General features: G+C 44.3%; 1 long non-coding RNA gene across 1 annotated transcript; it reads right to left on the bottom strand.

Annotated features, from left to right (window-relative positions):
- Positions 1 to 1,256: 1,256 nt before the first annotated feature.
- Positions 1,257 to 11,649, bottom strand: LOC121142379. The gene is made up of 3 exons (XR_005879390.1): positions 11,361 to 11,649; positions 1,937 to 2,061; positions 1,257 to 1,810 (listed from the first exon to the last, which is right to left on the bottom strand). It is a non-coding gene; the product is annotated as an uncharacterized LOC121142379 (long non-coding RNA).
- Positions 11,650 to 12,771: the final 1,122 nt, after the last annotated feature.

The raw sequence follows: 12,771 nt of genomic DNA on the forward strand, positions 1-12,771 counted from the left end.
ACAATACAGAGAAACCCTGTCTCGAGGAAAAAAAATAGGTTTCTGTTTGTTTGCTAGAGAAGCAGATTCCTTAAGGCCCTTTCTCTCCATCAGGAACTTCCCTTGATGCTCCAGGTCAGCTACCTCAGGCAAGGGCACCTCCTTCCAGATCCGTCCAGTTTCTATCAGCTCAGTTCCCCATGCTCACTGTGATAGAAAACCTGCTTGATTTTCTATCACTTTGATCCCATCTCTGCCCCTCCCCATGACCTTGGCAGTTTGATCCCCAATAAATCTTTCCATGGAGTGGTCTAGTTGGGTAGTTTCTGTGCCGTTGCTTATACCTGAAAACCCCGGGAGAATTCCCTTGCAGGGTTATCCTCAGACCTCCGCATTCATGCTACGGCACATGAGCCAAATGCTCTCTCTCTCTCTCTCTCTCTCTCTCTCTCTCTCTCTCTCTCTCTCTCTCTCTCTCACACACACACACACACACACACACAAAATAAATGTTAAAAGAAAGAAAGCACAATACAATTCAAGGAAGAAAACAACGCCAAGAGCATGGTACAAGCATGAAGGAAAATGGCAAGCCAATACAGAATGATGATACCAGTAGCCCAAGTATTTCTCTGCCAGGTAAAAATGTCAGAACGAAAATATTCCAAATTAGCTGGTGGTGTACACCTTTGATCCTGTCACTCAGGGGGTAAAGGCAGGTGGACCTCTTGAGTTTGAGGCCAGCCTGGTCTATAGAGCAAGTTTTATGGCATCCAGGGCTACACAGAGTAACCCTGTCTCAAACAACAACAAAAATAATAGCAAAACAATGTAATTCGTACTATGAGTTAAGAGGTGAGTAGGGTGAAGCAATTCTAAAAAAGGAATGAAAAATTAATTTTAATACATCCGTATACATTGGTAAAGTTTGAATATAACCACTAAAGTCATAACAATAGCACAAAATCTTCCCAAATATGGAGAGGGGGAAATGAAGCAAAGGAATAATGGTAATTTGAAAAGATTTATTTTAATTATATTTAATTATGCATATGTGTGTATCTGGGGGCAGGGTGTTCGTGAATGTAGGTGCCCCTGGAGGCCAGAAGAGGGTGTCAGATCCTCTGAGGCAGCTGGGAACTGAACTCGGGTCCTCTGGAAGAGCAGCCAGTGCACTGAACTGAGCCATCTCCTCAAGTCCCCCTCACCCTCCCAATGAAGTAAAGGAAATGCATTTTTATAGAAGACAAAAATGAAGAAAGACAGGAAACTTCACATTAAAATAAAACAATAATGTTCTATTTAGCTAGATGATAAGGACCTAGGTAAAGTAAGAGGGGTTTAACAGGCTTGAGTTGGCTGACATTGAGGGAGGGCGGGGCTCAGTGGTGGAGCTGGCTTAGCATGTGCAAAGCCCAGGGCTGGATCCCCACCACCAAACCTAACCCAGAGTAAAGATGAAGATTAGGAACTTTCACCAGGGTGTGCGCTAAGAGCCTGAGCAAGGCAGTGACAGGGACAGGCAAGGTGGGCAGGGGAGGTGACACAGCCCTCTGTCTTCCTAGATAAAGACAAGGGATCTTTATGCCCTTAATGTTAAAATGACACTGCTGGCCTCAGGATCTCAAGCAGGAAATGTTAAGTCTTGACCCCAAACCAGGTCTGAATTGTCATCCAAGGTCAAGAGCTTGGGAGGGGTGTGAATCTGATCTCCATCTACTTCCAAGTGACCTTAGTAGTGCTCCAGGTGCTGATCTGTTGACAGAAGCAGTTGCCAAGATGTCACATTGAGTGCCTGTCTCTGCAATGGTCATCTGAGGTTGTGATCTGTCTGCAAGGAGAGGGAGGGAAGAGAGAGAAGAGAGAGAAGAGAGAGAAGAGCCCTCTGAACTCCAGCACTGCCCCCACCCTGTTGTTGCAATGACAAGCCCACCCTCAGAAGCCCATCCCTCTTTACCAGGTGAGAGGTGGCACTCTTCTACTAGGTGGGCAGGTGTCATTGCTCTCATTTCTCCTGATTGACAAGAAATAGGGACCAGAGAGTTGGTGTGTTTTTCCCCAGATCATCATGAGCAGGGAAACCTGAGGGTGGAAGCCAGGGGTGAGACCATTATCTGTTTGCCAGTTAGTGCCAGGCCAGAAACCATGAGCTCCTGCTGCGTTTCCAACTGTTCACCTGCATGTCTTTCTCAAGTATGTGCAGAGGTATTTGGTTGGTTGGTTTTGTTTTTTTGGTTTTGGGTTTTGTTGTTGCTGTTTTGTTTTGGTTGCAGTTTACAGTCAAATTAAAAAAAAACAACTGAGGCAAATTTACAAGCTTGTTCTCACATCATTAACAATGCATTTCTCAAGTTCCCATTGGATGTGACTCTGTGATGGCTAAAGGGACTCCATTTTATGCTAGGCGTTTATTTTGGTACCTACAAGCTGTTTATCTCTGACTCCAGTCCCTGGAAGATAAGTTCCTTATAACTTTGACTCAGTGACACCCCCCCATCCAAAAATGTACTGCCGTCATGACTTGTTATGGTATTACTAACTGCTTTTTTGACTTCTGCAGTTTACTTATGCAGATACCCAAAGATTGTTTGGGGACACAGAGCAGTTTTTGCTTGCTTGTGTAGATATTAGCAATCTTCTTGTGGGTTTTCCCTTTAAAAAAATCCTTCTCCCACCCCTGCTCCTCAAGGCAGTCTCAAATTTGGCTCAGATATTTGTTTGTCCTGCTAGCAGCTAATTGATAAACCTTTTAATTTTAATTGGATTGACTCTGTGATCTCTTCCCAAGGGTCACAAACTCCATAACAATTCCCAAGAAGACCCGACAGCTAAAAATAATATAGTTTCCAAACAAGATAATAGAGATACAAACAAAAATAAGAGATAGTAAAATTTTACAGATCTGAAGACAAACACGAATATACCCATTGAAAGGATGCTGAGAACTGGATGTGACTGGGAGGGAATGAGGCTGGGTGGGTTGTACTCAGCATAAAAGTGAGGTAGACTCTTTCTGGCTTCTTGTTCTTTCATGCATGCTCTCTTGCAGCAAATAATTACTCACTAAATGCTGGTCTCTTGACCATGGACTGACTTCCCAGACTCCAGAGGTGTAGGAAATAAACTTAATTTTCCTTAGAAATCACTGAGTTGGTGATGTTCTGCAATACAATAGCAAAACAAGACAAAGACAACTGGAGAAAGAAAAGCACCTGAAATACTTCCAGAGCATGTGGGAGGGAGGTTCACATAAAAAGAACCAGGAGTTGGGATTGGGTTGGATTTCTCAAAAACCAACCCTGAAATCTAGAGCATGGGTGTCATGGCTTTGAATGTGATGTGGAGAAATTACTTCTTAACTAAAATTTTACACACAGTCAAATGGCCAAATGATTACATTAAATATAAATAGACTAAATACTACAATGAAAAAGGCAAAAGTTACCATCGGTCTTTTTAAAAACTTATCCATATTCTGTTTATAAAAGTCTCTGTTGGAATAGAAGGATCAGAAGAGTTAAAGGTAATATGATATGTGACGTAAAAGCTGAGATAAAGCAGGGAGGTACACTTAGGAGGGGAGGCAGAGGCAGGACGATCTCTGTGAGTTAAAGGCCAGCCTGGTCTGCTGAGTGAGTTCCAGGACAGTCAAGGCTACACAGAGAAACCCTGTCTCAAAAAGCAAACAAACAAAAGCTGAGAGGCTATGATGTGGGGGAGTTGAAGAATATGAGGGCAGGGTGTGGGGGAGAAGGTATGGAGGAGTACCGGCAAGATAACTTGTTTCAAAGTGCCATGATGATGCCTAATCCTTTGCATGCTAATGTAAAGCAATAATTAAATAATAAAAAGTAATATAACAGAATTAGAATGAAGAAGATCATGAAAACACAAACCAGAAGAAAACCAACGTAACTACATCAGTTAGAATTGTTACTAATAATAACCTCTGTTACATAGCAAAGTAGATTTTCAAACTGTAATTAACCTGGGATTCACAGCTTGACTCAACTGTCCATCATCTTTATTGAAAATTGATCACACTTTATTGGAACTCTTTCAATGAGTTGATTGTTGATAGCTTTAACTTCCAAGAACTCAGACCCATAAGGAATTATATTAAAGAACTCTTGTGATATCTGCTACTTTGATATTTGGCCAGTGAGAAGAAAATGTTTTCTTTACTTCATTTTTTCCTAAAAATTGTCCTATGTTCTTTATATCTATATGATTTCTGGACTGTAGATGGTTTATCATGGATGAGGTCATACATGGCTTTGAGGTTTTTCTTCCTTCTGAAGATATACTGACTGGAATAAGTACTTTTTCTCCAGTTATGGCAGATTTTTGTAGAATACCTTTAGCCCAGATGGTGACATAATCATGCATTGCTTGTCATAAGACTGTTTAAGAGCATATAATTTTTGTTTTATAGTTTTTATTGTGTCTTGTTTTGGTTTTGCCGGTATCCTGAGCTAGCTGGCCCATGAGCTTCTGCAGTTTCTCCTGTCTTACTGCCTAGCTTGCCATAGGAGTGCTGGAATTACAGCTGTGTGCCATTGCTTCTGGGTTTTTTATGAGTGTTCTTGGGGTGGATCTTGGCTCATCAGGCTTTTGCTGCAGGTGTTTTTGCCTGCTGAGCCTTGTCCCTGGCCTCACTTTTCCTCGTTGTTTTTAAAGAAGGTCTTGATATGCAGTCCAAGCTGACCTTGTCTGATTTCCCACTCCTAAGTAGTTACAGATGAGTGCTGTCAGAGCCTTGTGTCTGTTACAATCTAATGGACCTTCCATTGCATACTCACTCCACTGCTGTTGTGTCTGTTACAATCTAATGGACCTTCCATTGCATACTCACTCCACTGCTGTTGTGTCTGTTACAATCTAATGGACCTTCCATTGCATACTCACTCCACTGCTGTTGACTGAAATAGTAGAATATGACTGTAAATAAGAAATGTTAAATATAATTTTGACTGTTTTGCTCATTTCATAATTATCAGTGATGAAACAATGTGATAGTGGTTTGAATTAGGGTCTATCTAATCTAGACTATTCCACAGTTTCTCTTCCATTAGATTCTTGTATCACTTAGTTTTCTATTTACATTTTGTTAGAAAGGATGTCAAACTCTTCCTCTAGCTACCCTTCTCTCTGTCTTAACCTGTCTTAATCTTAACTAACACTCTGTTTTCTATACTGCTACTTGAATATTTTCAGTATGTGCTTTCATGTGTAAAATTACTCACTAATTATCTTTCAGAATTCAAATTTTTATATATTACAAATATTCGATAGACTTCATGCTTACAAACCACATAAGGGGATGTTCACTCTAAAGTGATTACAGTACTTTCATTTGAAGGTTAATGTTCTCACACTAACAATAATTTGAGTGTTATAGCCAATTCAAATTGCTGACATACTAACTAGTTAGGACAGCAATGCTCAAGGTCGTGTCATTACTGTCTGGCACAAACAATGCTTGTCTTTGCATTTGGCTTTGGCTTTCCTGTTTTAAAAGAAAATTTATTTATTTTATTTTGTGTGTACAGATGTTTTGCCTACATACATGTATGTACATTGAGTGCATGCTTGGTGCCTGGGCAGGCCAGAAGAGGTGTCATATCTCCTAGAACCAAAGTTACAGATGGTTTTGAGCTGACGTATGTGCTGGGCATGGAACCTAGGTCCTCTGCAAAAGCAGTCAGTGCCTTTTGTTTTGTTTTGTTTTGTTTTTAAGGCAAGAGCTTGACTTCTTCATGTTCAGTGAGTTCTGAAGGTGTTGTCTTCAGCAATAGAGCTTACCACCAGTTTTGGGAAGAGCAATAAATAGCATTGGCAATAGCTTGGATTGTTTGGGGGTTTCCATTAAGCCCATTTGACCAACAACTCAATTAGAAGGAATCCATTCCCAGCAGTGGAGTTTTCATTTGGAGAGTTGTCTAGTTGGGGCTGTGTCTTTCCCATTATTTAGTGACTTCATTTAGATTCCTTGTATATATGTATATATTTTAAGAACCTTCTACTGTATTGGGTTTCCATACAACCCCACAAATGGTCTGTTTCTTACCCTCTTCTTCCTTCCCTGTCCCCATTTGACCCTCTCATTCCTACACCCCTCATCCATCCATAACTATCTATTCTATTTCCTCTGCCTAAGGAGATCCTTCTCTCCATCTAGTCCCTTACTTGCTACCTAACCTCTGTGGTTGTATGGTTGTAGCTTATTTATTAATAATTTAACAGGTAATCTCTACACATAAGTGAATCCATAGTATACTTTTCTTTTTGGGTCTGGTTTACCTCACTCGGGTTAATTTTTTTCTAGCTCTATCCATTTACTTGCTAATTTCATGATTTCTCTTTTTAACTGCTGAATAATATTCCACTGTGTAAATTACTACATTATCTGTACATCAACTGACAAATATCTAGGGTGTTCCAATATTTGCTTATTATGAATAGAGCAGCAATGAACATGGTTGACCAAGTGTCTGTGTTGTGGGATGTAGAGTCCTTAGGACATATGAATAAGCATGCTATAGCTGGATCTTGAGGTAGATCTCTTATCTTTCTGAAGGACTGCCACACTGATTTCCAGTGGTTGTGCAAGTTAGCACTCCCACTAGCAATGGGCAGGTGTTCCTTTTACCTCACATCCTTTCCAGCATGAACTGTCATTTGCTTTATTGATCTTGGCCATTCTGACTGGTGTAGGATAAAATCTCAAAGTAGTTTAGATTTGCATTTCCCTGATGACTAAGGATGTTGAAAAAATTTTTAAGTCCTTCTCAGCCATTTCTATTTTCTTATTTGAGAACTCTATTTTGATCAGCACTCATTTTTAACTGTGTTGTTTGTTTTCTTGATGTCTAGTTTTTTTTTTTAGTTCTTTATATATTTTAGATATTAGCCTTCTATGGAATGTATAGTTGGTAAAGATCTTGTTCCATTCCATAGCCAACAACTTTGTTCAGATGATGGTGTCCTTCCCAGTTTCATGAGGTCCCGTTTTTTAATAGTTTATCTTAGTGTCTGTGCTAATGGTGTTCTGTTCAGAACACTTACATCAGTGAGTTCAAGTCTAGTCCCCACTTTCTGTTCTCTCTGATTCAATAAGTCTGCAACCAGTGCTCGTCACCACCCACCTCTCCAGCCTCAGTGTTTGACCTTCCTAAGTCTGATGCGTAAGACCAAGACTAGATTGAACTTTGGTTCACATTACCTACTAGGTCCCATTTCTTAGGAAGTCTTCTGCCATAACTAAAGCATAAGCCAAGAAAGAAGAAATGTAGAATTCCAAAGTCAGGAGGCAACAAGAGCACCTGTGTCCAACATACCACAGGGACCCGGGAGTGGCCAGAGTTCATGGAACCCGGAAGTGACAGCTTTCCCCATGAGTCTCAGGTAACACACAGGCATTGGGGTAGGCAGGTGACAGCTAGGGTCACGTTGGAGGATGAGTACATGGGAGACTGCATCTGGCTGTTCTGCAGCTAAGGCGAGTGGCCCTTCGTTGCCTCCTGTTTTCAGTGCTGAATGAAGCACCACAATGTATGGTCTGGTCTTGAGTGGGCCTTTCACAGAGGGCCTGGGGGGCACAGGGGAGAAGGCCAAGGGATGAGTTTTCCGAATGAGAAAACAGACTCCGGACAGAGCTAGGAATGCCAATCTGACCAAGGGTCATAGCCACTTGGTGTGAAGTAACTTTTTCATAGAGGTCACCTCAGACCACCGGGAAACATGGATATTTATATTACAATTCGTAACAGTAGCAAATTACTGCTATGAAGTAGCAATGAAAATAATTTTACGGTTGGGGTCACCACAGCATGAGGAACTGTATTAAAGGGTCACAGCATTAGGAAGGTTGAGAACCACTGCTCTAAGGGAATACTGAGGCAAGGCTTACCCTTCAGCCTCATAGGCTTACTGCACAGACTGCAGGGCATCCCTCAGTGGCCGCCAGCAGTGGTGGCATGTCATTTCTCTTAGCGTCACTGAATTCACTTCTCCCACATAAAGCATAAGCATGCTAATTTTTACTCCAGACTCCCTTTTTAAGAGGAACTGAACTAAGATGAAAACGTCATTAGGTACTAAACAAGAAGTGATATTCCTTTCTTCACTGCTATTGACAGAAAGCTCTCCCCTTCTTCCCATATAGTTCTCCAGGGCTTCCCAGACTCCAGAATTGTAAAAAAGATGGGGAAAGGATTTTAAAGAACAACATACCCAGTCATCAGTATTTTGTTACAGCAGCACTATGTAGAAACAGACTAACACACTAGCATATTGGTGTTCTGCCCTGAAGAATAAATTACCACAAAGTCTACAATAGAAAACAGTGGATTGTGAGCTGTAAGGTTCTCTCATAATGACCTCACGGTTTTTGTGGGCCTGGAGCCCAGGAACAGCATCACTGGTTGCTCCATTAGGGGTCTTACTGGACTGAATCCAGATGCGGGCTTCCTCCTGTCCAGAACTTGGGGGCTCTACTCAGCTCTGTGGTTGTTGCAGGATTCAGCTATATTTGTGAGGCTGGATCCCGTTTTCTTTCTGGCTGCCAGCTGCTTGGCTTCAGGAGAAGCCTTGGTAGCTCCTCGCCACACAGCTATCTTCTGGGGACCTCTCAACAACCTGTGAGGAGTCTCAAGCAACATGGAGTCACCCTGGGAGTGACTGCCATCATCTTTGCCATCTCTATTGTCATTGGCTACAGATAAGCCTTGGTCCTGCCCAAGTTCAGGAGAAGTGCTGGCACAGGGCCATGGGCAGAGACCTTAAGAATGTTTAGAATTCTGCCTGAGTACTTACCCTATTTGTTCAGAGACCCAGAAATACACACATACACGCGCGCGCACACACACACACACACACGCACTCACGCACACGCACACAGGCACACTCACGCACACGCACACAGGCACACACACATACACACACACGCACACACACGCATGCACGCACACACGAGGCGTTTGCCCAGAAGAAATACAAATATAGTCACAGAAGATATGAATGCAAATGGTCATAGTAACTTTGTCCAAACCATCAACAGCTCAAACATCCATCCTCAGCAAGCAGCAACCGGGAGACATCCGAGAATGACCTTTCAGTCATAGGGGCAATCAAACCTCCCTGTAGATGAATCTAACAGTGCCGAGCTGAAACTGAATGCACAACTACACTTTACTATAGGAACCCAGTCGTGGAAAGCCACAGAGGTAAACTGACTCTCCGTGGCAGAGATCAGATTAGCAGTGGCTGGCTTTAGGAGATAGAATTGAGTAGCAGGGCGCCAGGCAGCCTTTTGGAGTGACTAAAATGTCGTGAGTCTTGATGTACGTTCTTTAAAAATTGACAAGTTCGGGGTTCACTGTAGGCAAACTACACCCCCAGTTAAAATGGAGGGACTAAAATGTCATGAGTCTTGATGTACGTTCTTTAAAAATTGACAAGTTCGGGGTTCACTGTAGGCAAACTACACCCCCAGTTAAAAGAAACTCAGGTGATTTCAGAGTGGAATGTATTGTACCTGGGGGTTTGGCAGTGGATCCCACACCTCAAGACAAACAGCAGGATCTATTGATGAGAGTGGCTTTATCCCAAAGCTTTCTGCATCAGGGATCTTCATACTTAATGAAGCTATTCTAAGACTCTGTTCCCTGGTGTTCCCAATCCCCACATTGGCTTGGTTGGTGCCCACAAAGACTGGGCAAACCTCAGGAGGCATAGTCCCAATCTCCAGCATAGTGATGGACAGAGCATGACCCTCCTGCATGATGATGGAGAGAGCATGTCCCTCCTGTGCCCAGTCCCAGGTGAATCCAAGTATCACTTTCCCAAACACAACTGTTTATGTGTTCGGTAGAGATTGCATAGCTGGGGAGTGGGGGCGGGGCAACTTGGAAGAGTTACCTAGCATGAATGAGTTAGCTGATCCATAAAACAGGTAGGGAAAGGAAAAAAGACCAAAAGTTTAAGATTGGAAAAAAAAACTGCATGCCTTTAATGCCAGCCTTCAGGCGTCAGAGGCAGGCTGATCTCTGTGAGTTCGAGGCCACCCTATTTTACAGAGTGAGTTCCAGGCCAGCCATATCTGTTACACAGAGAAACCCTGTCTTGAAAAAACAAACAAGTTTAAGGTTGGAGCAGTGAGATTGCTCAGTGGGTGAAGGCACTGGCCTGGTGACCCTAGTCTGATCTCCGCCAGCATCCTATGAAGGAGAGACAGAACTGACTCTTACAAGTTGTCCTCTGACCTCCATACAAGTATACCAAATTAATAAACAAATGTTAAAAGTAAAAGAAAAAAGATCAAGTTTAATCATGGCTAAATAGCTGTGTCCTAGGCCATCCTAGAATATATAAGACCTAATTAACTGAATAAATTAATTAAAAAGTCAATGGAAGTGTATCTGAAGCAAAGCCCTCCTGGGTACTAGAAAAACAAAAACAATCCAGCTACCTTTTCCTGGGCTGGAACACAGACAGACTGGAGGAGCATCAATGGCTTTGTCCCTAGAGCTCATGACCAACTCCAGGACTTCACACAGGATGCCTTGAGAGGTGGAGTATCCGTGGCTGGCTGGTTGCGGATTAGCAGCTTTTGGGATGGAGTTCTCTGAGTATGTCATCTGAGGAACTCCCAAGGTCCATGTCCATCCTCTGGGCTTACTCTAGGATTAAGTCATGTGGGGCCTTTCTCTCTGCTTCCTTGTCAGAAGTACAGCCCTCTTTGTAGAGCTATAGGGCACACAGCAATGAGGGGACAGGGCTGCAGGCCCCAGTCCTCAGTAGTCATTATGTTAGTGAGCCCCAGGCTGTCACTGTGAGCCCATGAGGCAGATCTAGTGACCCTCACCTGAAGGTCCCTCTTGGCAACAGATGCAAGGCTTGCACCTGCCCCAGGGGATGGCTCTGCCTTGCACCCTCAGGTACCAGGGCCCTGCCAATCTTGGCAGCCATGTCGGGGTAAAAAGCAAACTGGCAGGGCAAACGTGCGTGATATCAGCCCTTACCTGTGAGAGTGTCCCAGGTACCAATGGAGTGGACTCTGAGGCCCAGAATGGTGCTGTGCAGGCATAGCTCCATGTGCAAGGAAGAGAGAATTATGTAATATCAGAATGTGCCAAACGTAGCATGGAAAGGATAAATACAAGTACATACTAAGGGTCAGCTGACCTACTGAGTGTTTGTGTGCACTGTAAACAAGAAAACAGCTAGGTAGGGTAAGTCTTCTTTCTTGTAAATGAGAAAGTGAGGCTCAGAGAGGGTAAGTAACCGGTCTAACATCACACTGACATAATAGGGGATTTGAGGTCCATTTGCTTTGAGAACTCCATGTCTCTCCACCAATACCCCATTGGCCTTCTTACCAGAGATGGCTGCTGGAAGTAGAGAAGAAGTGGCTGGAACAGAAGTTTCCAAGGGAAATGGGAAGAAGCTCCGCCTCCTCCCAGAGAATGGCTTGAGACTGGCTGGGGGAATGCTCATGGAAAAGGCAACACCTGGAACGTTGCGGCACGTGCTGGGACTCTGGCCACTGCCACCCTCACTGCCATCAGTGCCCTCAGCATGCTGCCCAGCTTGACAGTGAATGAGATGCTTGAGAACCCTTGCTTTTATCTGAATTACCAATGCCTGCCTTTGGGCCCCGAGACTTGGGGGCGGCTACTCTCAGGAATGGCGTTGAAGCCGTGGAGCAGGCTGATGGCTCAGTTGGTGAGGGGACCCTGCCAAGTATTTGTGGGTGTGTGTCTTCGCCCAGGTGAGGAGGAAGAGGCTAGGCCAAAAGGATTACTGAGCATTTGAACTCAGCCTCAGAACAACAAATATTGACTCAAGAAGCTGCCCAAAGGAGCTGACATTTTTATAGTCAACAAATAAAGTCGAGCCCCCAGCAAGGGCTCTTTCTCTGCTGGCCTCCATCTCTGTCATCTGCGTTTGGGAAGAAGAGGAAGAGCTGGTGGGAAAAGTCCACAGGGCCCGGGATGACATCACCAATCCTCCTTAGAGGGAACTGAGGAGCCCCACAATACAAGAGGGGGGCCCTGTAGCCTGCCAGAAGCACAGCAGGTGCTTAGTCCCCTTGGGCAAAGCAGAACTCGGCATCTGCACCTTCAAAGACAACACACACACACCTCCCTTGCCTGCCGCCTTGCAGCTTCCGGTGGCTCTTGGGTCCTCCATTCATGGGTGAGGGGGCCTGAGGCCCCACCGAGAGTGATGGCATACTAGATAAACAGCCTCAGGACCGGGAAGCCTGCCCAGCTCTTGGGTTCCAAGGCAAAGGAAGGGGAGGGGCCTCACTAGCTCAGCTATGCCTGGAGCCAGAGTGCATCTCTGCCAAAGAGCAGTCTTTGCCCTAGGGCTCACAGGGGGAATCTAGAACCTGGTATAGCACCCACCCCCACCTCCACAGGAGGCGCTCTTCCCGGGTGTGCATGACTACCCACTGTCCATCACCTGTGTCCTCTGCAGGAATACTCCTAAGCTGCGGTCCACCTCTGAAGTCCCAGCAGACAGAAATCTCTGCTTCCCTCTCCCCACTCCAAACACAGGCTTGCCATCTGTCCTGGGGCATTTGTGCTATTTTGCCTCATTCGGGTTATTCCTTGACTACCCACCTATCAGTACTCCTGAGTCAAAGCTCCAACCAAAACACCTCCAAGTGTTTTGCTTGCTTCAAAGCCTAGAACAACGCTGGGGACTGGGCGGGCACTCAGTACCTATGAAATGGGATCACGGATGTGCCACTCCAGAGCCAGCCTGCCAGCCTCGCCTTCA

The sequence above is a fragment of the Mesocricetus auratus genome, unplaced genomic scaffold (genome assembly GCF_017639785.1).
Source record: "Mesocricetus auratus isolate SY011 unplaced genomic scaffold, BCM_Maur_2.0 Super-Scaffold_100009, whole genome shotgun sequence".
In the NCBI taxonomy this organism is placed as follows: Eukaryota; Metazoa; Chordata; class Mammalia; order Rodentia; family Cricetidae; genus Mesocricetus; species Mesocricetus auratus.